The sequence below is a fragment of the Molothrus ater genome, chromosome 4 (assembly GCF_012460135.2).
Source record: "Molothrus ater isolate BHLD 08-10-18 breed brown headed cowbird chromosome 4, BPBGC_Mater_1.1, whole genome shotgun sequence".
In the NCBI taxonomy this organism is placed as follows: Eukaryota; Metazoa; Chordata; class Aves; order Passeriformes; family Icteridae; genus Molothrus; species Molothrus ater.
Genome location: NC_050481.2, coordinates 40,684,378 through 40,711,349, shown reverse-complemented (window position 1 = coordinate 40,711,349; position 26,972 = coordinate 40,684,378). Strand labels below are relative to the sequence as shown.

Here is a 26,972-nt window from a genome sequence, read left to right as displayed (position 1 = left end):
ATGTCTCTGATGGCACTGGAAAGTTCTATTTTCACTTGTTAACAGTTTCAGCCTACTTATTATTTTTCTTTAAACTTGCATGTTCATCCTGGTCATTTTCTAAACATGGAGTATTTTTCTTTAAACTTGCACGTTCATCTTGGTCATTTTCTAAACATGGAGTTAAAAAACTGAAGTGTCAGTACATACTTTCTGTGGTAATGATACTACTGATTTTTGCACTGAATATTTATTTCCATGAAAAATACAACTTTATTTTTTAATTCAGGTAATGTCTGAAGAAGTCTGTGGTTTTCAGATACGTGTGGATCAAAAGATTTAATTTACCTCTGCTGTATTGCTTCTGAACTCAGTGAATTTACATTAGTGTTAAATTTGAGCAAACCTTTCCAGTCAATCTGCTCTAGTCTTTAACCTCACTGTTAAAAAACCTCTTAAATAGGTTTTGGAGATGTGTTTGGTTAAGAGAGAGAGAGATTTCTTCTTTATTCCCAAATAGGGGGTACATAACATAAAAAAGCACTTGAGCTGCAAAAATGTCTTGTAATGTTGATGTTCAAGCAGAAACAATTACCAGATGGGTGCCAGGAGAAGAAAGATCTGTAAGGAAATGAAAAGCCCCAGAATGTATCCCATGCAGCAGGACATGGTGCAGTGAGCCCACAACTAGCACTAGCAAAATCTATGGGAGTCCAGAAAAAGAAAAGAAAAAGAAGCAGCTTTCATTCATAGTTTTTATACAGACTCTCCTTACTGGAAGTTGGAGCACACCTTCTTTTTCATTCAAAGCACTTTTTAATGTGCCACTGTTGTGTTATCAAAGTGATAAATTGTGGTCTCAGGCAAAACAGTTAAAGGGAGAAGGAGGATGACAATAAAAGAAAATTTAGAAAGAAAACCAGACTAATTTTCTTGATTTGATCTGTTATACTAAGGCATAATCTTTCAGAGTTGCATTAGCAGTAATCTTTAAATATCCTGGGCAGAAAGCTCAGGGGAACACTGTAGGGAATTTTCCAACCCTGGTAAAAGGGAGAAATAAATTGCTTAATAAGCTATTCTCCATTTGTAATCCTTATTACATTTCACCCTAATCACTGAGCATTAACAGCAATGGCTGTGATGGCAGAAGTCGTACATTTCAGATCAGACAGTTTTCCCTCTTTTTCTGAGAAATTAATTTTCCAGTACTATTTTGGGATTTTGGGGGCTTTATTTAGCAGTGTAATTTTTAGTTTCCAGAAGCACAGAAGCAGATTTTGTAATAAACTTGCTGAAGGCAAATTGCTGGTGGTCAGTATCAATGAGATGCATTGTCAAGAAGTTTAAGATTTTTAGAAATTTAAAGGGCCAGATAAGCTCAGGTGCTTCAAGTATTTTGCTAAATAAGATTGTATTTAAGACTGCTTCTTTTCCAGTGGAATTTGTACTCTTCAATCAGTGTGAAAGGTTTGTCAATGGAGGACTTAACCCGATAAGCAAACAGTCAAATACCTAAATCAGCTCTTGCTAAGGGGGTGTTGTTTTCCTGTGGTTCTTGGAAAACAACATACATGAAAGGTGATACAATTTGACCTCCAAACATGCTGGGAAGATTGGTAAACAGTCCAGGCCATCTCCTACAGACTGAGGAAAGCTCTTCCAACAGATAAAGATTTGTTGCAGCAATACTAGGTTTAGATTAAACAGTGGATTTGATATTTTCTACTATTTGACCTAATTTTTGTTGTTTTGGTAGAAAGTAGTGTTTTCTCTCTCTGACCTTTCTGGCATTTGTGAGCTGCATTTGGAAATGAGCCTTGAGTCTCACCCCAGGTATCCCACTGGAGAAATGGAGACCTGACCCTTCAGTTAATCCCAGGGATGTCCTGTGCAATGCTTGAGATCTCATACATCCCTCAGACCAGCACCCAGAGCTGAGGTGTTCTGAACCGTAGCCTGGTGTTTATTCTTGCCAGGCACATCGAAGACAGTGCTTACCTTCCTGCCACCAATGCACCCATGCCTGCTTTCCCTTGGGAGGTTTTTCCCACATTTTTCTTTTGTTTTCTCTGTTGGGTATGCTTGCTTCTGCAGCACCATTAATGTCATTTTCCAGATGAGACATTTAGTTGAGGTTTTGTAAGTTCTTCACAGTTGCCATTCATCTTTTTCTAATGTAAGGAATTATCTCCCTGATTCCTTCAAATGGAACCTGGGTTAAATCTGAGGGTTCTTCTTTAGATCTGTAATAAGGCCACAAAAATACTGCTCTGGCTATCCATGCTAGGACATTTGACAGTTTTATTCAGGATTTGGTCCATGACACAGCTGCAGTTCACGAGAGACCAAACAATGTGTATTTGACTTGGACTGACATGTCAGCTCAGCCCGGAATTTTGCCCTTCACCAGTCTTTCATTCTGCATGTTTTACAATTTTGCAGTCTAAATCAAAAATCATCCATTTGGAGATTAAAAAAGTCAACATTTTTCAAAGGAGCAGGGGAAGAGGGAGACCCTTTCAGACAGCTTGGCATGATAAGAACAGAGCAATGCTGACATAAATCGCCTCTAGACACATTCAAAGTCCACATGGATGTGATCCTGTGTGGCCTACTCTGAGTGAACCTGCATTGGCAAAGGGGTTAAGAGAGCCAGAGAGCCCTCCTAACCACAACCATTGTGTGATTCTATGATGAAGTATAGAAAAAAACTTCAGCACTGAACATCTTTCCAGAGTATTCTTTGATTTCATGTGGATTTTGGCACTGCTGTCCTTCATGGCTCTGATTCACATGTGCTTTCATCTGCTGCTTCGGATCTGTGCTCACAGTATCAGAGCACTGCCATAGGTCAGTGTGATGGCTGTGCCTTTCTTTGGCCATCAAATTCTCTTTGCTTTGTCCAAAGTTAATTCTGAATCTCCCTGTACTATTTTGCAAAACACTTCTTGTCCCAAGTATGTAATTATGACTCTTGTTAGAAGTTCACCAAACTTCTTAGTCACAGATCTGCTTGCTGTTTCCTCTTTCTTTTTGTACTTTAAACTATACTGCTTACATATCTCAACTTCATAAGGCACCTTACTCTTCATTCTTTTTACAATCTTTCACAGTTAAGTCCATTTTCTTTGGTCAGCTGGAAGCTCCTACAAAGTAGTTTTGAGCTGCCTGTTCCTAGAAATTAGACTTATTTCTGATCGTTTTCCTTTCTGCTGGGACTCAGGGCTTGTGGGTAAAACATAGGTTGTCTTGTCCAAGGTGATTCTCCTGGTTTCTTTTCCTGGGTTCAGTATACACTAAGAGTTGTGACTCTGATGGAGATCTGTCTTTTGGTGTCTGAGCTCTGCCTGTACAGCACTAGGACTAATTTCACAGCAGTTTTTTTAAAGGTCTGTTTCCCTGCAAGCATGACTTGCTGCTACCCTCCCACTCTGCACATGGATATGATGGATCTCAATGAGGACTCGAGAAAAAACAAGAGATGGGACGGCTTAAGAGGAATTGAGCTATGGAGGAAGTGTGGCTGGACTGATGTATTTTATTTGGTAACAAGGTGAGCTGACCAGCCCCTGGAAGAAGTTGATGGAACTGGTAGATGTTTTTAGTGAGACAGCACATTTTATTCAGGAGGACCCCAAGTAGCAAAGCTGGATTGTTTTGACAAGTCAGCATTGAAAAATAATATTGATTCACCTAGTAATCATACCTCCTTATTCTGTTTCTCTTATGCTTAAGATAGTTTTTTCCTTTTGTGAGTGTGATAGGAAAGAGTAGTAACCTAAAATATAGTGTAAACGTAACATATTAGGAACTACTTGAGGTGGGATGCCTAGAAGCATTGCCACTGAATTTTCTGACAGGTGTTTCTTTTGCATTATGCCTTTCAGCTAGAGACTCCTTGGTAAGAAAGGTGTGGTGAACCTCAGACCAGTTTGTTTACTTGATTTGAAAGTAGCTTTTAAGCTAGGTACTTAATCCTCTTCTGTTACTCAAGAAACTGTCACTGAGACCAGGAGTTTCAGCTGAATCATTGCCATGATTGAGTCTGTCTGCACTTTGTACTTTAGATAAAATAGAAACATGTTAAGATGAAATTTTTACTAGTAAGCCCTTAAATGTAATAAAGTATTTTAAAAACAAATGGGTATTTGTAAACATTAAATATGTATAAGGAAAAAATTATGTAAAAATGCCATTATGAAATGGTGCTAAAACGGCCTTGGGACACTTCTGTCTGCATACTCTCCTGCAAAAGTGTGAATCTCTGTTTTATATGAAATGGCAACATTGTTTACAGAGTTTTTACAAATAATAGAAGACAAATAATCTTTACAAGCAGTAGACATGTATGATGTATTTCAAAAGGATAACTGACTTAAAATTGTATTGTGAAGTGATGCAACATGCACAGCTTCCATCAGTAATACATTGAGAACATTTTGTGACTTGGGAAAAAGGCTATTAGAAGTATTTGAGTGGGACCAAAGAGTTGCTTTGGCTGCCAAACAGTTGTGCAGGGGCTCCTTCAGTCTTTGGCCAGGTTGTGCAAATCCAGTCTAATCTGGTTAGTCTTAAGATATACGGGTCCACCTATAAAATACAGCATATATAATCATGTTTATGTGGGCTCTGGGCCAACAGCGAGGAGCATGGGTGAATTAGCATATTGAAATGCACAGATGTGAATTTTAATATGCAAGATCATGAATGTTTTTGTTTCAGTTTATCTCATTAAAAACTGTGCTCACTGTATTTTGGGAGACTGAAGGGTTTTTGTTTGTTGTTTGGTTTTTTTAATGTAGAATCATTTGATGGGCATACTGTGCAGGTTGTGCAATCATTGTGAAAATGAGAGTCGGCCTTTTGTAACCTCCTCCCTTCTTTATTAGGTTATCTCTTGCCTCAGTGATCCTCTCCCTAATGAATTCTAATTCTCTGTACCAATGGGAGCAGTTTGATTCTATTTTGCCCCCTCAGGGCACCTCAGCATATGTGAATGGTTAACTCTGATCTCAGATAACTGGTTGCATTCTTTCGGGAAGCCCAAGCCAGTGACATTATTTTAACCTTTTACCTACTTAACTTTTCCCTAACGACTGTAGTTCCCTCTGCTCTACCTACCTTGCACATCCAGCAAAAGGCTCAGGTATTCACAGAAAATACATAACACATAATACATAATGCATGCAAACACATATACTTGTAACTTGCAAAATGCTAACATTCTCCTCCATGTTATTGTCCAGTCTTTTCTGCTGAAGGAACTGCAGGGATGACCATTTTAAATAGTTTTGCTGTTGGAATTGTGCATGTTTCTCCAACATGCAGTGTCACAACAGGGTTGGCAAAGACAGCCTGAAAGCGAGCATGGGCCCAAATTGCTACAACAGGCTGATGAAATGCTGTGGAAAAAGCAGTGTTGCAAGTCAGGCAGAGGTGAGCAAGAGGCACGGGGGCTGGGAGTGTGGAGAGTCCAGACTCCAGGAAGCCCAGTCTGCTGAAGCCTCAGAAGGTGCAGAGGTCATGCAGTCAGCCTCCAGTGCGGGAAGCTGCCTCTGGCCCAAGGGTCACCATGGTGCTGATGACCCTGGGCAAGGAACCCAGCTCAGCCTGGCTGTGCAGATGTAATGTGATCTACAAGGTCAGGATGCACCTTAGATGTCTTTTGCTCTTTGGTGTGTTTAAAATACAGCTTGCATCCATGCCAAGGTTCATGGATCTGACCTTGTTGGCTCACAGAAGCTCTACAGAGGATGATGGATGGTCATGGGAAGGGCACCTGGAATATCTTGGCTGCAGGACATTCCTATCACAGGGATGTGGCCATAGGGTTTGCAGGGATGTTCTCCAAGAAATCTGCCTGCACAGCTCTGTGCAGAAACAGTTCTTGGGCAAAAAGCCTAAGGCTGTGCTTTGATGGAGCACTCTGCCACCAAGGTGTGCTGAAGAGGTAGACGACCATTCAGTTATCTGAAGTGGCATTCTTGTGGCAATGGCATCAGTAATGTTCATGTTTTTTTCCAACACTGGAAACCAGAAGAAGATAATGTACTATCCAGACTAAAGCAGTTGCTTGCAAATTACAGTTTTACGAATAACAATATTTGGGTTAGTAAAAATGCGAGAAAAACTGGAGACACACGAAGTAATTTTTCCCCCCTTTTCTTTCTTTTTTTTCCCTGAAACATCCCACAAATCTCCACTGGTTCAGGGAAAAAAACCCAAAGAAATGTTCCTTTTTGTTTTCTATTTATTTTAAATTAAATTTGGGTTGAAAGAGCAATTTGAAATGACAGGCTGAACTTTTGTACTGAAAATGTCAAAAGGAAAAAATAAAATGTAGTGGTGAGTAAATGGTGAGGTGGAAGCCTGAAACTGTTGATATTGATATAAATTTATGACTTGTTTTTAGCTGCAGGGAAAAACACAGTGACCTACAGATCATGGGTTTGAAATCTCTGTGTACTGGGCCAGGGATTAAAACAATAATTGTTGAGACACAATTATTTTCAGCCTGAAGGCAGTTGTCTTCAAGGAACACTGCCATTCTGCTTATTCATCTTGAGATTTCTGTGCAGTGTCCTCCTTTTCCCCCACTTTGCCTGAGGACCAGTAAGGCAGCTAAGTAAAACAGATACTTGAAAACAAAATAGGAGGGAAATATCTCCCTAAATAAAGTTGTCAAGCATGGAAATGTTCTGCCATAGGCGTCTGAATTGTTGTTATTAATTGCCAGAGCACAGAAGATTGCTTTTGGACTGAGTGCTAACAGATTCTGAGCAAACAAATATTCCTACCCCGAGGAGCTTGGTCTGTGTCAAAGCCCACCCTGAGGAGCTTAGTCTGGGTCAAAGGCTAAAGGCATTTTGGCAGGATAGGAGGAAGCTGAGAAGCTGCAGTACAGCCTGATAGACAATGATGCCAGCAGATCTCTTCTAATGGTCTTCCTGAAGGCCTTCTTAGTGAAGCAGGGCTCTAAAAAAAGCATTAAGATGGAAGGAAAGCATGGCAGCACCTCGGGAAGGCAGTGACTGAGGGTGAATGTCAATAGCTGGGAGAGGCTTTTAGCTTTGCACTGGAGGGAAGAATGGCAGGTTAGGTCCAGGGAGAGGGGAGGGGATGGGCACAGGTGTGAGCTACATCCATCTGGATGGGATCACCAGTGTACTGAGAAGTTAAAGAGCAGAGTAATAGGGAGAAAATGCTTTTAAGGATGTAAGGGAGCAGGTGGCCCTGTGCCAAACGGGTGTTGGAGGTAAGCCCAGGAATATGATCCCCAGTTGATCTATTGGGGATCATGCTTGCCTGCCCAAGGAAGAACTCTGGAGAAGAATTGCATTGTATCTAATGGTTCACCTCATCACTGAGGCTTGCTTGGAAAGGATGCTGAGGTATTTTGTTCAGGAACTGAATCTTCTTTATACTCTCTTGCTTATGAAATAAGCTCTGGCTGACAGATTTTGTCTTCTTGGTTTCTTTGGTTTTGCTTTTTTTTGGAGGGGGAGGGGGTTGGTTGTTGTGGTGGGAATGTTGGAGTTGTTTTGTTTATTTTGTTCTGTTGTAGTGGCAGTGGCATTTGTTGTCCCAGGCTGGAAGCAAGATGAGCCCCTGTGAACATGAAAAATTCTAATCTGGTGATATGGAAGAATAAAAGGAGTTGTGGGAAAATTAATATGGTCCATTTTTTAGTAGATTAAATCAGTAACAACTTGTGCAAAGAGAACTGGCGGGAGGATGTAATGTTAGAGGCAGGAGCCAAACTGTAACAAGGGGATGATGTTTCTGTAATAGGACAGAACACTGTTGTGATAAGGAAGACCATCCTTCCCGCAGGATTTCTCTCAGAGATGAACTATAGTATCAATCCAGGTGACAGGTGTTGATAAATTAGTAGGAGAAGTTGTAATGGATGAAAATGGGAAATAAACATAGAAGAGGATATGGAATGGTGAGAAATAATACTGTGCTAGTAGGTAAGAGAAGGTGAAACCAAGAAGGAAGGGCCAAAGTATAACAATTCCTTGCAGACCACATCTCAGAGGATGGAGTGTCTTGGGGAGAGGCTTAGGGAGCTGGTGACCAAAGAACAACTATACATTAAATGAGGAAATGGAGGTGAATTGTTTGCAAAAAACATCTTAATTCAAGACCCTTCTTTTGATTGGAAGTAAAAAGAGCTGTGAATTGCATGAAGTTGTGATGACATACAACTGAGAGATGGAATGGTTCCTTGAGAAGAAAAAGGAATTACTGTGGATGAATGTGACAAACTGAGAAAACAGAGGAAGAAAAGTCTTGAATCAGAAGGCTGATGGAAAATAGCTAGATGAAGTTGAAGTAATAACATGACAGAGAAGAGACTGTACAGGGTTGCATGAGAATGATAGAGATAGTGGAAATTGCAAGCAGCAGCCATACAGCAGGGACTACCCACCTCCTTAAGTCTGTTCTCCTCCCTTTCTTGGGATTGATCAAAGATGAGAAGGATGAGAAAAAGTAGATACGGTACTGGATTGTCAGGTCAGGGTATATTTGCCTTTTTAAGTCTATCTGTAGGGCTTGAAGGCAGAAGCCTCGAGTTTGATTAAGCATCCCTTTCTCGACTTATTTTCAAATACAGTGATTGTCTTTCAGCCAAAGTGGGTGGGGTTTTGGCATAATTTGGGATCACTTTGAACTTTAACTGCAAACAAAACAATGGCTGGCTTCCATTGACCTCACAATTCATATGATAGTTTTACTTACTCTTAAGTTTTTCCTGTGCACTTTTGAATCATAAACAGAACAGATATTTTCTCTTTGTCTCTCTGAAACCATTCTCTTGTGATTGTTTGGGGAATAAAATAAGAATCTAGGTGCTAGATGTGAGATAAAGCATATCTATGGTGACATGTAAGAGAGCTCTAGTGTTGAGAACACATACACTGGTATGTTACACTCACCTTTCTTTGGAACCAAACTAAACAAATAAGATCATGCAGTGAATTAGAATGAGTTTTGCAAGAATACCCATATAACCATTCCATAAACTGACTTAACAATGCAAGAAAGATGCAGAGAATGATAATAGCCAGCACTCCCTTGCCCTTCTCTTATTTAATTTCTCTTGAGATGAAATCTGATTTAATAAAACAGTATCTGCAAATACATAAGAGCTCAACAGCTCTTCCTCTGAGCAAATACTCTGCTGTTAGTGTATGTGATGCCAGCCTAAGTGTTCTTATACTTTTAGTAAGTTCCTCAGAGTAGGGTTGTACAGGTTTGTAAAATGAAACCAATTTGAAAACTATTGTGGTCTAATTAATTTGAATTCTTAGTGCAGACAAACTCTCAGTTTTCATGCAGTGACACGTCTGCACCATACTCTGTCAAAATGCTCTGAGTGGTGAGTACAAATACATGTGAACATAACATTAATGTCACACCCAATCAACTACAAAGCCAATCAATGAATCAGGGAACATGACCCCTTTTGAAGGTCAGACAAAATTCAGGGTACTTCTGTGGACTGTGACACCAGTTCAAGGGACTACCTCATCACTGTTAGGTAGTATGGGCACAGTAGCCTGCAAAGGAGAACTTGCTTGTTACTTGAATTTAGAGTAGGGGAAACCTGACTCTCTCAGTCAGGAGTTCTGAGATAACCCTGGGTCTCAAGGTTAAACCTGAATTTCTCTGTCTTCATATGTTAAACTACTTGGTAGCATCTAAATCTGGCATTAGATGTAAGCAAAGCTGACCATTGCTCAAGAGCAGACAGACATGAGTGGAAAAATGGTGTCCTGACAAAGGAGTTGGGGTGGAAATTACACACCAAGTAGTTTTCCACTTCCTTCATCTCCCCAGGTCAGCTGTACCATATATATGTATTTCAAATGTGATGGGGTGCAGAACAAATAAAAGCTGAATACTGCAGGCATTTATATGTGCAAAGAGCTGAACTAGACTGTGGCCTCCTGTTCTGTGATCAGGGAGCTCACCTAGCCCTAGTACCATGAACTTCTCTGAGGCAGTCCTGTCAGAGCCCTTTTGCCACCGCTGTTCAGTTGAATTTTGATGTCTCCAAAAGCAAGAGCAAAGTGTGCCATTCTGCTTCATCCTCAGAGCAAGCATGGTTCAACTTTGCCTAGACTGCTGAGAAGTGCTGAGCCTGCAGATCTGACCCCCTGAGATTGGTACAATGGGGCTGCCAGAGCAAAGTCAAATCTCTGGCAACATAGAAGAAGGAAACAGAAACCTTTGGACTTGTAACAGTGGACTTCAGCACTGTTACTTTGGTGTAATAGACTACAGACCTAAGCTGGCAGAAAATCCATTACAAGCTTAGTTAGCAGAGGAAATAAACCATGCTTTGAGAGGCATTGCATTTAAGAATGTTTGCAATGCCTTATTCTGCATGTTTCAAAAGATGTTCAAAGCATTTAAATGAAATATTTGTTTTCTGAAGATATTCAGGATCAAAAAGAAGTAATGAAGCAGTAAAGTATCCTCATAAACAAAATATTCCTAGGAGGTATGCAGCATAATATAAAAACATATCACCCTGTGTAACATGCAGGTTTTCAATAACTGACCATCTTCACAAATTTAGCATTCTTTTCGCAACAAAAAGAATCCCTCACAACACAAACAGTTTTCAGGACAATGTAAACAAGTTTCATGACAGCAATAGATCAAGAATAGAGGCAATTTCATCTATTCCTCTGAGAATGTTACATCATTGTGCCCAGGATGAGAAAGTTAATGTCTTTGGAAGGGGTCCATGGTTAATTTTATCTACCATTAGTTGACCCCTGCCATCCATTGATAAACCTGTGCCACCCTAATGCAGATAGGATCAGGAGAGTCTGGCATCCCATGGTAGCTGAGCTCTGCTATAGTCATGTGGCCACCCCACCCATTTCACTCCTCACCTGGAGCTGAAGGCAGAAGAATTTGAAAAATCTACACAATGGATTTCATGACCTGGATGGAGTATAGCATGCATAAGATCCATGGACTCTGATGATTCTGTAACAAGAGAAAATAGCTTACAGATAAAACATATAGCCAAATAAGAGATGTGCTGGAGGGGTTCCATCAAGAAGTCTCCTCAAAGGCTGTAAGATTGTTCTCTGAGATCAGGGCTAACCATAGGTAAGAGTACCCTGCCTGGGTAGCAGGAGAAAGATCACTGAGGGGCTTCAGGTCTTGGAGGCATAACTTGTTCCTCATCCAGCTCTTTTAGAGCTGTCTTGTCCTTTCTGCAGACTCTCCTCTTCCTGATGGCTGAGGGGACAAGGTGAGATCAAGAGCTGACAGATGTAAACAGCTTCTGAGAGCCAGGGTTGTCAGACTTTGACTGCCATGGCTTGACAAGGAGATGCTCAGTTGCTGTGAAATAACTCAATTTGGGTTGTAATGGACTCTCTTCAGCACGCAAAAGCCATGAGGGCCTGCATGATCACTTCAGTATTTCTGCAGTAGTTACAAGTGATCCAAAATACAGCTGGGTAAAACTGTAATTATGAAATTGCCCATGACTTGCTAAGTACAGACTGGCACAGACAAAAAGCTTCAACACAATACATAAATATCTCTCAGTCATGTTTAAGCTTTGGTGAGTAAAACTGCCATGATCCCTACCAATTTTCAGAGCCTCCAAGCTTGGAACAAGAGAACTTAAAGGCAAATGGTCTTTCCATGTTAATTTGAAATTATTTGCTTTACATCTGTTGGTCTAAAAGCTGTATTTTGGACATTTAAGTTACACCAAGAAATCTTTCAATTAAGTACATTTTCTAGAACAAATAGGTATTAGAACACGTGTGAGGAGTTTAAGAAAGAGTGACTTACTTGGAATTCAGACTTAAGATTCAGTTCACATTGTTGGTGGTTCTGTGGGAGGGAGAAAGGGAAAGCGTGTGTGTGAGACAGGCTTGATCAGATTTGTATTCAATTCAGGTAACAGCCCTGGTGGCAGCACCCTGTGTCAGTGACCGTGGCTTTCCACAGGCTGTGGGGAAGGCATGCACACCAGCTCAGCGTGGTTCAGGCACACTAAAGCTGCTGTGCCAGGAACAGCAGCACACAGACCAGCTGAGGACAGACAGCTGCATTTTCATTCATTGCACTGGAACAGTTGACATGGGGTCCATGACATCCATGCTCTGATGCCAGTGTGACAGAGGTGACCTGAGCTAGCCCAAAGCCTGCCAGCACAGTGTTAACTTCTCACAATTTCTCAGAGAAATTTGAGTTAGCACACTTGAGGCTTCTGCCATCTGATAGGAGATAATTTTAATTGAATAGAAGGAGTTGTGAAACTCAGTTTATTGTTGTGAAACCACTACAATATCTATACAGTCTAATATCTAGGGTGGTGAAAAGCTGCTCTTACAAAAAGCTTTTGAATACTCTGTATGGAAACAAATATGGGATCAGTGCAGAGAAAGTGTTCTTGCAACTGCTGGGGCTGCTTCTCCAGTCTTGCTGGGCACAAAGGGCAGATGCTCAGATACATGCAGGCCTGGGTAGGAATGGAGGGGTCTCCTTGAGTGTCCCAGGAACCAAGATGGCTAAATATTTTTCAGGGAGTGTTTTACAGCTGTGCAGATTCTGCTTTTTAATTGCCTGTGATTTCCGGGATTAGACCCTGGACTGTGTTCCTGCTGACTTCAGAGAGAGCATGACCACAATAATTTACCAAGAGCAGCTGCCCTGGAGAGCTCCCTGTGCTACAGCCACAAGAGTAGTAGAGGTCTACATGTCACCTGGGTTTTAAATAAGTATCTGTTCTGCACTGACTGTGTAGAAACCTATGTGTCAGATAAGATTATGTGATGATTGAAAGGCTGCAGTGCAGGCAGGCAGAGGAAAAAGCAGATAGAGCCTCTTTGTTACACCTGAACTTACTCTGTCTTTAGGAGCCAGGAGGTTTAAATTACATCTAATACTGACAAATATTTATTTTAAGTGGCAGTCATCTCTGTGACCTGTAGTATATGAAAGAAGCATAGCTCACTCAAATGACAGAGTATAATTTTGAATTCAATATTGAGCAATTTTATCAAAAATAAAGTCTAAGGGCATGTAAGAGGTGTGGAATGTATGTGGTGTGTGGAGTGCACTTGTATGCATGGACATTCCTGTGCTGGGAATGGAGAGGACAGCAAGGAGCAGGGAGGGGTAGGCTTGATTGGATGTGAATAATGGGCTTGATTTCCAGGCTTTTCATCATGAAGCCTCTTCCAGACTGAAAACTTTCCTGTTCTTCCTGTCTTAAAGCAGATTTCATGGCAAAACAATTCCAAGACTTTGGCGGTCATCCAAACATACTTGGAGCTGTAGTATTTTAAGTGATCAGCAGGCTCCTTTAATTTTTTCTGTCAGGCTGCCAAGATCTTGCTGTATAAAGATAATCCCCGGTTCAGCTTTACTATCTGAAAATACTTACTACTTAGGAAGCAGTGTTGTAGGAAAAGTAGTGTTTGGCCTTAGTGAATCTGGGATATTACAGACACAATTCTGATTTTTTTATATATTTCAGCTATATTTATGTATGACTCTTAAAAGGAGTTTAACAAATTGATAGTAAGTTCTGCCTAAAAATAGTGGGTGACTGATATTTACATCAATTTCTGTAGGCAGAGGGTAGGGAGACTCTTCCTCGTATTTTTAAAAAGTCTTGTTTATTAAATCATAGATTATTATACACCTTCATCGTAGGCAATGCTAATGTGGATTTGTGGAAAGAAAAATCATCTGATAACAAATTATGTGAAATGAAGTTGCAAATTATACTGTCACTTAACTTTTTAATTCAGACTGCATGAGTCTTGAATTCTTTCTCCTTAAGGGCAAGATTCTGAAGTCTTTATTCATAAGAAGTAACCTGATTGCAGGCAACAGGATTGCTCCTCATAAGCTATATTACCTGCAAGGGCATGATGCACATATCCTGAAAATACAGCAGATTAGTTGGATGGTAATGTATAGGAGAGTAAATTTTGAGGTTATGCATGTCTTCTTAATTTGTTTTTCGATCCATTGAGCTCAGTTCCCTTGTTCTTCATCATTAAAAGGCAGGGAGGAGACAGCATGGTGAGTGAGCACAGCCTGGCAGGGCAGGGTGCTGGGGGCTGTGCCTGTGGACTGTACGAGCTTGGACCACCCTGACAGTGCTGGGCAAATGTTAGATGCTTGCAGAGAAAAGAGAAAATTTTCAATCTTTTTCTTTTCTTTTTTTTTTTTTTTTTTTGGATGGGTGATGGCAGGAGGGGAGCTCATGTCACTAAAACAAACAATAGTTTAAAAGGATTTGAAATCACTTGATGCATGCCTTATTCTGGATGTGGATTTTTACCCCTGCTCTAACCACACTGCTCAGAATCTCAGTGAGCTTTTGTGTCTGTTTTGGTTATTTTGCAAGGCCTTGGGCTTTGGTTGTCAATGCATGTTGCAGAAAGCAGCAATAATTGAGCAGTTGTAGTGATCTTTATTACAGGCATCTACATTTTGACAACTACTATATTATATAAGTCCCTACATAGTTTCTGTCCTTTTCAATGACTGGCTATGGGGAGACTACATTGCCTTCAATAGGGAGGCTACATTTTTTTGCAAAACAGTAAAATTGAATTATGTTCATGTACAAAATTACTTTGGGCTATCTTTTTTACAGTCCTAGGATAATTGTGTGCTTTCACTAATGTTTCCTGATGGATTGTACCAAAATGGCTTTATAAATGGCATTTGGACATTTGGAAGGTACAGCTTTTTTTTTTCCTTTTTATTTTTTTCCTCATCTGGCCATAACTGTGCCACATTCAAAAGAGGGCATTCAAAAGAGGGCTTTCCAAGAAGAGCAAGGTTCCCACTGTGCACACTTAACAGGGTGACATTTTAGTGCTTAGTTTTTAGCAGCGTTGTTACTTTGCAGATTTTTGTAAACAGTGACTATCAAGTATGTGAGGAAATGCTGACAGTAGCATTGTAGTAACTTGGAGGAATTTTTACCACCTCTGAAGAATAGAGACTTTTCATTCATGATCTTTTTATTCATTAGAAAGTTTCTATGTTTTCAGAAAAATAATACTTCTGTTTAAAGTGAACATGACTCCTATTCTTCTAGTGAGAAAACTGGCTCAGGAATCCTCACTGCATGTGTAAACTAAGTTTACTTTTACTTTTACTTCACATCCTATGGGCTGTGTTTGGCTTCCTTCCCATTTTCTTCTCCCTCTGTGTTTTTCAGGTAAATCTCAAATCTGACACATTTTTCCCAGGATTTTGTTGTTCTACTGATCATCTCTGCTGTTCCTATAGTGTGCAGCCCAGTAAAGTCTCAGGTCCGTTCCTGCTGTTAAGGAATCCTCAACAAAGGAGTTGAACAAATGCTCAGGGAATGCCATGTAAGATCTGGAGAACATCTTATCATTCCAGTGATACCTGAGTTTTTACCCAAATCTTGTATCTGTGGGTCCTTTTACTACTGTTTTCATCTTGGCTTTATATGGTATCCACTACATCTTCTTGCAGCACTCTGTTGCCATTAGTGGATCACTAAAGGAAAATCATGCTCTTATTTAACTCTGACTCCTTCTATAATTTACTCTCCCTCAAACTGCAGAAAAGAGTTTTTCCACAGTGGATCAATGTAGGATGGAGGCTTTACCCTGAAAAGCCACTAATTTGAACAACTTTCCAATATATCTCAAGGTATTCAAATGACCTTAAATTCCTTAAAAAAAAAAAAAATCAGCACAAGTAACATCCCTGCGTTTACCATAAATGTAGTTTATGGAAAGACAAAAGTACATGCCAATTCTGAAAGTCCAGATTTCTGTTCATCAGTTTGAAGAAACAGTATTTCTTGGAGTTTAGTGCTATTATACAGGAGGTTTATAGTCACAAGGGGTAATCTGAGAATGAACTTGAAAATGTGCATCTCATCACTCAATTTTCATTACTTCTTGAGAGTTTTTCTGTATTTATGCCACTGCATCTGACAGATCCTAACACTAGCTCTTATTGTTACCACTTCCCCAGCAGTGTTCATTCAGACAGCAGAAAAGAGAGTTTCCCCCCTCCTCAGATAAACTCTGACCCAATTTGGGCTAATCTTGGGAAGGGCAAGTGTTGCCAAAAGCTGTTGGGGAGCTTCAAGAGGAAGAGGACACAGAAGAGCTTTGCATGACATCCCAATATAAGTCAAAGCTTAGTCACTTATTAGCTCAGCATTGATGACATTAGCCACTCTACATTCAACCTCAACCTCATTTCTTCAGAGGTTTTATTGTTATGGAAGGTTTTTTAATGATAAAACATCAGCTTCAGCACATAATTATCCTTAAAGTAATGAAAAATACCCAGAGTTTAAATTTCTGTCCTACCACAGCTTTTGTCTGAGCAGGAATATTGTAGAACTTTTTCTTGAAATTTCAGAGAATGAATTTCTTTTTGTTTCCTTTTGTTATGATCATCATACAGAGGTGAATGAGCATGATTCCTTTTCTGACTCCAGATATCCTGTGGGAATCCTGGGAGGTTGTAGAGGGCACAAAGCACCAAAAATAATTTTAGAAACAAGAGGGAAATTATTTGGTCTCAATGCTGATTTCTTTCCCTACTTACTACAGTAGGGAAAACCCAAGGGTTAAGTTTATGACGTTGCTGTGCACTTGAATGTGAGATCTGCTAGCTTTGATGCTGTCAACAGTGTGATTCAAGTTGTGGTGTTCCTGCATCATTTCTGAGGATGTCTGCAAGAGGAGAAATTCAGGAATTTGCCAAGCTGTGAGCAAGAAGAGCCTAAAAAAAGTGAGTGCTATGGTTGGAACAGGAAGAACTAGTTTTTATTGACTCCTGTTGCAATCATCTTAGATACCAAATACATTCTATACAATTTAAAAGCTCAAAACTGGCAATTACAAAGTAAACTAGAATACTTTGACATTCTGCTTTGAAAAATGTTTTATCACTTTTTATGTTCTTTAAGAAAAGTGCTTGATATTGAGAAATGTGTAAAAGAGAACATACATAGAATGGGTGGGGTTTTCTCTGATTTTTTTTCAGCTACCACTCAATAAGTGACTTTAGCACTAAAGGGAGTTGTGGAAACTTCAGCTACAGCAGTTCCATCCTGAGTGGAGCAGCACAGCCAAATCTGGTGAAGGAATGTGTTGTTGGGGCACTTAATAACCAGAGCAGACATGGTAAGACTCCCTATTTTTCTGGATGAAATAAACCATGCCAGTTCTTTCGAGTCATTGTGTTGTCACCAGGGGCCCTTACCAAACTGTTGATATGGGATTTTATCTTTTGTCAGCTTTCCCTGAATTACATCAGAGAAGTTTTGCAATTTATATCTGATCTGTTTAATGCAAAATAGAAGTAAAGATCTTTTTTTTTTCAGGTTTATTCTCTAATGAGTACACAACAGAGTAACAGTGAACAAACACATACTTTTATCTTGCCACTTTTCATTGAAGTCTTAGTAGTAGGTGTAGAGGGAGAAACATTTGGAGGTTAAGAATATCTTATTCTTGATATTCATTTTGCTGTGTGGGCAAATCAGTGCATTTCTCTTTGCCCTTCTTTCTCAATCTGTGAAACAGAGATACTTCTGCTCTGAGAGTTGAGATGGCTGGACAGTGCCATTGTGGTCTAAATCCCAGAGCAGTTTCAGAAACCTGAAGGAATCAGCATCACTGCGACTTAGTTGGGAACAGTCCTGGTTTGGTTTAGGTATGTGTCAGCAGAAAAATTGACCTCAGGAGGGTAAGACTGAAACTGTGACTTTTCTACTAGTGATGACAATGCTGTGAAATGCAAGGAAAGATCCACACTGTTGAAGGAGACGTGCTCTTGGTACATTCAAAGATGTAATTGTCTTGTGGTTACTTCTGTGGTAGCTGTAGGTCTGGAAGGAAATTAGGAAATGTGATTGTGAAAGAAAAAATATGTTGACTGGAGCACTAGGAGACAATTACCCTCTCTGCTATAGGATAACAGGAATTGACTGTTTTCTTTTATGATTGGATAAAAGATAAATTCTATTCCAAAGAGACTTCTTGAAAGGCTGGCTCCGTTAGTTATAGCAACCGCCCCTCAGTCACACTCCACCTTGCCCTCTGGGCAGCCCCTGTAAAGTGTCCATGGTTTGTTTATAGTCTCACCACCCCCTATTTAAGCCTTGGAGGATATGCTCAGAGGAAAAATGTCAGGCTGTACCTGTGCTGTGGGAAATTGTCTTTCTGCCACACTGGAGGCTCTTAAGCCCTTGTACTATTGCTCTTGTTCCTCTCTGCTTTGAAGAGAACAAAATTACTCCAGGTTATAATGCTGATTGTATTTTTTTGTTTGGTTGGGTTTTTTTCAAAACTACCCAAGCAGCAAAAAGAGATCACCCAAAATCTCTGCAGAGGAGGTTTAATGTACTGTAGGGCTCTTGTCTAATTTGACATGTTACCTGAAAAGTAAAATCCTAGAGAACACTGATTGGAATGACAGGAGACTGGTGTCTTCACAAGTCCTTGTTTCTGGCTCTCCATTCCCTATGTAGGCCCTGCAATGGCCCTATGCCAGAGCTTTTGCTGCATTGCTGCTAGCTGATGTAGCTGGTACATTCTTATTTCTCTCTGAGAGGTGTTTGGGGTAGGTAGGAGTCATCAGAGAACTGATGCATACAAAGAGTAAAATCATAGCAGAAAATGGTCACCTTCCAATTTTAGGCCATTAGGATTTGCAGGATCCCATTAATCACAGTTGTCTGGCTGCTCAGCCCCCAGGAAGTTTCTTAACATACCAGAAACTTGTGCTTACACAAAATGGGTCAGGACTTCCTCTTCTCTCTGACTGCATCACATGTGTATTAGTCTGATGATGCCTTGCAGCATGCAGTGGAAGCAGGTGGCTTTCCTGGAAGGGTCTGTTGCAGATGTGTCTCTGGAAGTTAGTCCCAGGGATACTCCTGTGGCACACATCTGTGCTGATCTGGAGTGGGAAGGGAACTGGGGGTCTTTTCTTTTAGGGTGTTACTACTCCCCTCTCTATGTTTGGACTTCTGCTTAGAGCAGCAGAAAACTTGTGATGCCAAGTTTGTGGATTGTCTTCTTGAAACTGGGGAGTGTTGACCATGCTGATGCTGTGCCTGTAAGAAGAGTTGGGTGTGGGAAGGAAGGCTGGGGTATGTGCTGGTGTGAGCTGACTGCCATTTCTGAGGGAGAGCAAGCAAACAAACTACTGCCAGGAGAGAGGAAGTGTATGCCTTGGGAGAAATGACAAGGGGGAGGAACTACTTACCAAGAGAGGAGACTGGAGCAGGGAGCCCTTGGTGTAGAAACAATATTTGTGATCACTGATCAATCATAGCACCTTGGCATAAGGGATTAAAAAGCTCTCTGAGCCAGATTGGAAAAATGTGTGGAGGCTCCACAGTCAGGTGGTTTGTGCTCACAGGCATGGTGGGACTCAGGGGTAGGCCAGACTATTTCTCTGCTGCTGCTGTCTGACCATTGGCCAGATTACATATTTAGAACAAATAATATTTAAGTGAGCACCAAGTTTTATAGCCTAGATTTATGCAAGGGTCAAGTACTACCCTATCTCCCAGATTCCTGATTTCTGCATCAGGTGTTATTTCTGTTCCTGTTTCAAAACTATGACCAATACTTTAAGAAAGAGAGTCTCTGCAATTGTTCTTCAGATGTGTCTGAACTTTTCTGACCTTACTGTAGCACATAGGTGCTTTTTGCTTCTTACTCTGTTTGTCCTTCTCTGATGATATTGGAAACTTCTCCCTTCCTCCCCCACTCATGTAAATTAGCTGTGCTTATCAGAGTGCTTGAAGCATAGGCAGGGTGGTTTGAGCTCAGGATTGCAGCAGCACTGCTTAATCCAGTCAGACCTCTGATTCTCCCCACCTTGCACCACATGAGCTCTCTGAAGCAAAAAGGGTTCCTCCTCAAAGGCAGCTGCAGTGTTAGGATATCTTCATGTCACAGAGGACAGCTCAGGAGTTCTTGTTTCTTTAACACATCCTTGAACAAATATGCCAGTGCATGGATAAACCTGAATAAATACTATTTTTCTTGGACTTTCATAGGGAGCATGGAGGAATGTATGGCTCAAGCACTCACTATATCAGACTGTTCTGGCATAAAGTGCTTCATAGCAGCATGGCCATAAAGCAGCAAAGCTATAAAACATCACTGCAGAGAGAGGTGGTGAGTTCATAACTCAGCTGCTCCATCCTTTCTGAAGAGATGTCAGCTCTATAAGTGAACCTTTCAGTGCTAAATTCCTCTCTCCAGACAGGAGAAGCAGGGAATAGCCCACCTGGAAACAAACTAACCCTAAGAACATTTCCCTTCCCAACTTATTAACATGTAAAATCCTTGAACTGACCCTAGAGTAGATTTTAACCCAGAAGTGAGGGTAGGTACCAAGGGATTAGTGGACTTTTGCCACTATTGTTGGATTAATGTGGGAGATGATCTGGTTTTGATGGCACTGATCTGTAGTGCAGAAATGGGAAGAGGGCTGCTTTTGCATATAGTGGTGTGGAGTCGTGGGTTGGTGGAGTTCCAACCACCATGTGCACCTGTGTTAAGGAGAAAGGAAGCAAGAAGTATGTACTTATCAGAGAGTCTGCAGTTAGAAAATAATTTCCTGCCCATCCATCATCTTTAAATTACTTTGTAAGCTTTGCAAGTTCCCAATTCTGCTGTCTGTAGACACCGCACCTGTGCAGTGTGGATGTGAGTGGGTAACCACACTAATGAAGAATTAGCAATCCACATTGAATAAGAGAATGAAGTTAATCCAGGAAAGCATCAGCTATTTGAATGCCTTCTTTCAAGATATTACTGTAGCTAACCTTTTCTTTGGGTAGTCAGGGAGTTTTTGCTCCTAGCTGAGCTAGTCAGAAGGAAAGAGACAGACGACTGTGAGCTATGTTGGAAGGTAAGTCAGAGTTGTGCTTACTACCTATGGAGACCCAATGGCTTGCTTAGAGATGTAGTTATGACTGTCTTCACTGTTGTGCTCCTCTCCTGTTGTGGCCTGACTAATTGTGTGTAGTGGGCTATGTCACAGATCTTAAAACAGTTCTTTCTGTCTCTTTGTGGGTATTCTCTCTGGTTTTATGTGTTTGCAGTGCTGTGTGTCTCAAGGGGTAATGATCAAGCACTCTGCCACTGTTGTGCCACAACTGGCTGAAAAATCAGTCTTGCTTTTAATTTTATCCATCTCAGCCAAGCCTCCAGTGCCCTTCTTCCTGTGCACTGGAGATTTTTAACTTGTTTTATTTAAAGTGAGAAAGCTTTCATAACAAAATCCAGGCTTGCGTTTTTACCTACCATAGAAACGAAACCTAAGTAACTGTTAAGATTGTTAATGGTTTGCTTAAATGTAACACTTCCAGATCAGCCCTTCTTATCAGTCAGAAGTTTCTGGGACCTTTTGTGTTCAGGTCCAGTCTAGCACTGTATTACCCACTCCTGTCTCATTAAGGGCTCAATACTAATGCTTGTAAATAGCTCTGATGGTAACAGACTGCAGGTGTTTGAGATATGGATATCAATATTGTACTCAGAATTTATCAATCAACCTACCTGTAGATGATTTGTACTATTTATCTCCTAATGAAAATGGAAGTTCAACTCCTGGAAAATGGTAGGGGACTTGAAATAAGGAAGCTTGCCAGCAATCCTTGTGAGCCCAGGGTTGTTGAGCCTTACACTGTGTAATAGAAATTGATGCTGGTTTTGGATGTGAAAGTGAACATGATGTTTCACTGGAGATCTGAGGAACACAAGGTAGCAAAATAAAAAGATTCAGGTAAGCTCCTATTACAGCACTTCCACCAAAATAACACTCAGATGCTTGGTCTTTCAACAGGTGATGGTTGCAAGTAGCACTTGTGCATGTCTGAGTTTCAAAATTTAGTTGCTGTGTAAGTGAAGTTGGGTAAGAGGCTGGAGAAGAGTAGCCTGTTACAGCAAAGGCTCAGTGTGATTTCATATGTCTTTGGAAGCCTGGAGGTGATTAAGCTTTGCTTTGGGCTCAGCTCATTACACAGAAGATTGCTAGAAAGAACAAATATTGATCTTAATTTCTTCTAGAACTTAAAGGTTAAAGGAGAAGTTTAGTCTGTCTTCACATAAATGAAGCTTGCAAGCTTTTTAAGGAGGAAATGGTGTGCATTTTTGAAGGAATTGTAGAGGAGTCAAATGCATTGACACACAGTATTTGGCACTTGACTGCTCTGGAAGTCACTGCAAGGTGTGGGATGCTGCACAGGGCAGACAGAGTTGGAAGAATTCCCTGGAATTAGAAACACTTCTGCTTTTCCCTTCCTGCAGGGCAGTAGGGTAACCTACTTCTCCTCTTCTAATGGCCACGAAAGATAATGAACAGCCCTCTATGGCTGTGCAGTGGCACTGGCTTGGAACTCAAAGTGTTCCTTTTATTGCTGCTGTTGTTCCCATGAAAATGATCCACACTGAGTTTTGCGAAGCCTGCTGTGAGGAGTCTTGAATCTTCTGTAATGGAGGGGAATAAAGCTAAAGCACAGACTGGGGCACAGTATGAAGAGCTGCACTGTGCTGTTCTCTGCTGTAACAATGAGATGAATGTCCACTGATGGCTGAGCCTCTCTAACTCCTAGTGACTGCAGAGAGGGAGCTGCATTTGTTGCACTTCTCAGGTTCTGCTTGCTCTATGCAACCATGATGGATAACGAGCTATTCAAAGCCATTTGGACTCATTTGTCTAAGTAGAGTGTCAGCTCCAGGCTAATCCTGTGAATTGTTTAATAATCTTCTACCCTGAGAGCACAAGTGCGAGATGTCTCTGGAGCACTTAATCATTTGCATGGTGTTTACTCAGTTTATACCTATGCTTCCATTTTTTTGCTGTACTGTGTGAAGATGCATATGAGCTGCCTGCAGGGCCTGGGTGAACTGAAGGGAAAGGTCCTGCAAGCCTTCCCTTCTCTGGGGTTTTGCACCCAAGGTGTGGGGTGGAGGCTTCATCCATGAGAATGATGATTTTCCCCTAGTTTGAGAAAAGCTTCTTGGTTTTCTTTCCTTGTAACCATGCTTAACCCATCAGCTGCTTGTGAATGTTTTAATTCCTGATTTATCTGTCTCACAGTCATGCTCTTGAAAGCCAGATTGGGGCTGATTCCCAGCCTAGATGTGATAGTAGCTTTCTGCAGAGAGAGCAGCAGAGCATATAGAGGCTTCTAAGTAACCCAGTGATGCTGGTTTCAGAAGTCCTTGCTAGTTTGTTCTGTTTATGCAGCCTGGGATTTGGATTACCTAACAGTGCATGTGTCAGCTCAACCCTGTGACTGGTTACACACCAGAGTCCCCAACAGGAACCCCAGACAAATGTTGTTTTAAACACTGCATCTTTCAACTTGGTCCACAATCTGCCAGTGTTATACACCACCTGTGTAAAACTGTTCATTTCTAATCCTTTAAAATAATCTTTGGTGCCTAGAGTGACCTGTTGTTCTAGTGTGGGACTTGTGGAATAACTGTGTGGGGTAGCAGTGTAGTGGAGGAAAGGAAAAATGAGATCATGGTGTGACAACAGCATGCAGACTGTCAATCCAGAGATTCACAACTGAACAAAAAAGTTTGGAAGTAATGATTAAGGTATGAAAACAAATTTTCATCAAGTAACATGCTTATCCTGATGATTTCTTCTTCCTAACCACAATCCAAAGATTTTGCTGTTGCTGTTGATTTTATCTGGAGAGCACTGTCAGTATTATCAGAACAATTAGCCTGCTGAAATTTAAGATGGATATACCATTCTATGCCTGGTGCTTTAGTTTGTGAATACTTACTACATCCTATACTTATTTGCAAGCCCATTCACTCAAGGCAAGATGCCAGTTGCATGCTTCTTCATTGGGCAGAGATCTTTTGATCAGTTATCTCTCATAATCTTTTTGAATTTTACTTGTACTACATATTTTCAGATGCTGTACATATAAATGAGAATATTTTCCATTTTGTTGGTCCCTTGACAAATGTAGATATTGGCTGAACAATTCTTTTGCTTTCCACTTAACCCAAGTATTCTTGTGAAATTTGTAGCAAGTCTTGTATCACTGTATACACGTAATTTTCTGAAGTCTATTTCAACTGTATGCACACAAAATGTGTATGAATAAAACAGATAAGGAAAGTGAAATTCTACAAGATCACATCATGTTGAAAATGAATGTTTCATAACCATCCTGAAACAAAGTGTATGAGTTCTGGACATTGCAAACAGGAAAGAGAAGAACTAATCCTGACTAATGTGATTTTCTATGACCTGAAGGAGTGAAATAATTTTTTTTTTCCTTTGCCTTGGAAAAGAATCCATTTTTCTACATGGAAGGAAGCAGGACAGAAATGTGGCACCTGAGGAAGAAAGGGGAATTTATCAGAGGTGAAATCCCTTTGTTTCTTCCCACTGATCACATATTCTCACTCTTGATCCTCTTCCTGCTTAAAAGCCCCAGGTCCTAATACAAGCTTTTTAAAAGAACCCTCACACTTTCCCTAACTGAGAAGCTGAAACACTTTTATGCTGGAAAGTTACTGAGTAAGCAAGTGTACACTGAGCTGAGCAAGAATCTCTGAGGAAGAACAAACTCTTTTTAAGTTTCTTTTATTAGGGATTTAGGTCTGAATTTGGAGTTGCTGATTTAAAGAGGAAATAATAGGCAAGTTGGTGATGACCTTCTTTTTACATGACCATACCACGTAGAAAGCCAGGGGAATCTTATCCTAGATTTCAGTGGAAGTAGGGCTGAGAGTCCCTCAGCATCAATGGTAACTTGTTTCTGTTGGACTGGGAGTTATTTGCAAGAATTTTGATGCATAAAAATAATCATATAAATCTTGAATCTGGAGTATTATCTGAAAGACATTAATAGCTTCTTATTAATGAAAACAGTATTTTTGACCTTCCACTTTGAATTTGTTTCGTGTTTTTATTTCCAAAGGGTAATGAACAAATTACTTTCACAGTTGTTGTTTCAAAAGACTAAAAAGAAAGACATTGCCTCCAAAAAAAAGATACCTTGAGTATACCCGCTTCTGCAAATTTAGACTGCTCTTTTTCAAACCAGGATCTGTGGCTGTGCATCTACAAAACTGCATTTTGGTGAGGAGGCCCATCCATATTTTCATGTCCTGCAGAAAAGACCCTGCTTAGTGGGGGGGTGCTGCTGCTCTGTCAACATGGCCTATCAGTGGAAAAGCTCAGTAAAGGTTCTTTCTTCAGAGATACATTTGATACCATGAAGAGTTTAGATACTTAAAGTTTTAAAATTTTCTGAGACACTTTGGTCAAAGCCATTTGCATTGGGACTGTAATACTCTTGGGGAATCCTTTGTGGATGATCAAGTGAATTTTCTACTTGCTGGAGAACTTGCACTTTAAGATATGCAAATTCTCTAAATTGTATGTGCATTTAAAATCTGAGTGTACCAAGGGTAAATTAAACTGTGGAAAGCCAGTGCCATTTTACTATAGATAAAAACTCGCTAGGCAGCAATAGATCTTCTAGGCAGTACTCTGTGTATAATTAATATCCTAATCTAGATTCTGCTGAAGCTAGGGGAAAGATTTTCACCAACTCCAGAAGAAGTTAAATAAGGCTATTAGCTGACCACAGTGTTCGTGTGCCCATGTAATCATGCTAAAAGACTTCAAAAAATTCAGTGCTGCCTTATTAGTTACTATAGTGATAAGGATGAGACCATTACTGAACATTGGCCTATTTGAACTAGTTGAAAAATGGTTGAAGATGATTTCTGCATTCCTCCTGCTCCCTTTGTATTTCTATTTCACAATTCTTATTGAATTAATGTCAGAAATGTCCCTGTGCTTCACCACCCTATGCTGCATAAGGTGATAACATATGTCAGGAACCATCTGTTGATGTGCTTCAGTTGGTGGGTGCTTTTCCTGAAGTTTAGAATTATACAGCTTTCACTCTGTGTTCTGAAGGATTGTCAGCACCCAGCTGGACACCATCATACCATCATGGCATTCAGGCAAGCTCAAACCCCTTCTCATGGGAGGGATAACTCCTTCTGCATGGGGCAAAGCCATGCCCTCCACTGCTTTCTGGGAATATGATGAAGGTCCTTTCATCCCTGTGGAAGGAAGATCTCTGATAACTCAGCATAGTTTGGGACTGTGGCTGCTCAGGGTTTATAGTGTGAGCTTTGAAAGTTCTTTTTCTCTGCTTAGTGGGGTAGATAACAGTTGAGTGGAAGTTGCATTCAACAAGTGTTTGAAGGTAAAAAGAGAATATTGAGTGTATTGAAGGAAACTGAATGAACCTGTATTTTTACAAAGCTAAAAGCTACTTTCAGCTTCATCACTTACCATCAACAATCCAAGATTAGTGTGTGCTTACTAAGAAGGACATGCTACTGGACACACCTGGTGTTGTTTTCTTTGCTTTCTTTCTGAAGGGGGTACAGCATATGGGGATCATGCACCCTGCAGCCTTGTCTGAGGAGGCCACAGGCAGAGCAGTCCCATTATGGACAATAAAGCACTTGCCATGGAGGTGAAAATATTATCCCACTTTCTGGAAAGGTTATTAGCTATTGGAAATATTTTTATTTTGGTTTGGTTTTGTTAATTTTAATTTTAAATTTCTAATTTCTCTAATTTGTTACCAGCTAATATCTAAACTGTTATTGAAAAGTTACCTCTGCTTTATGTTGCCAGTTCAGGTGTGTTAGCCAAAGAGAGACGAGGGAAGTTTGCATTTGCCCTCTTGGAATAGGAAAAAGCCTATGTAAGCTGCACATTTGCAATTCATTTAATGTCAAAACCTGAAGGAGAATAATGGGGTAAGGAATTCTGGAGTTTGCGGTTTCACTCTAGGACACCCTGGGCTGTATTTAACCTCGTAGGCATCCAGTTAACAACCTAAGAACAAAAACAAGAAGCAAAGGCTTCCTTCTATGGGCTTATGA

At 40.5% G+C, this 26,972-nt stretch overlaps 1 long non-coding RNA gene across 3 annotated transcripts in view; it reads left to right on the top strand.

Moving 5' to 3' along the window:
- LOC118686736 (uncharacterized) overlaps positions 1 to 26,972 on the top strand; it is a 51,399-nt gene that overhangs the window by 17,515 nt on the left and 6,912 nt on the right. For 2 of the 3 annotated variants that reach the window (XR_004980225.1, XR_004980224.1), the window contains exons 3-4: positions 15,218 to 15,374; positions 17,038 to 17,177. This is a non-coding gene — a long non-coding RNA (uncharacterized LOC118686736). The remainder of the gene's footprint in view (positions 1 to 15,217; positions 15,375 to 17,037; positions 17,178 to 26,972) is intronic. The other variant, XR_008508366.1, reaches the window with a different exon arrangement.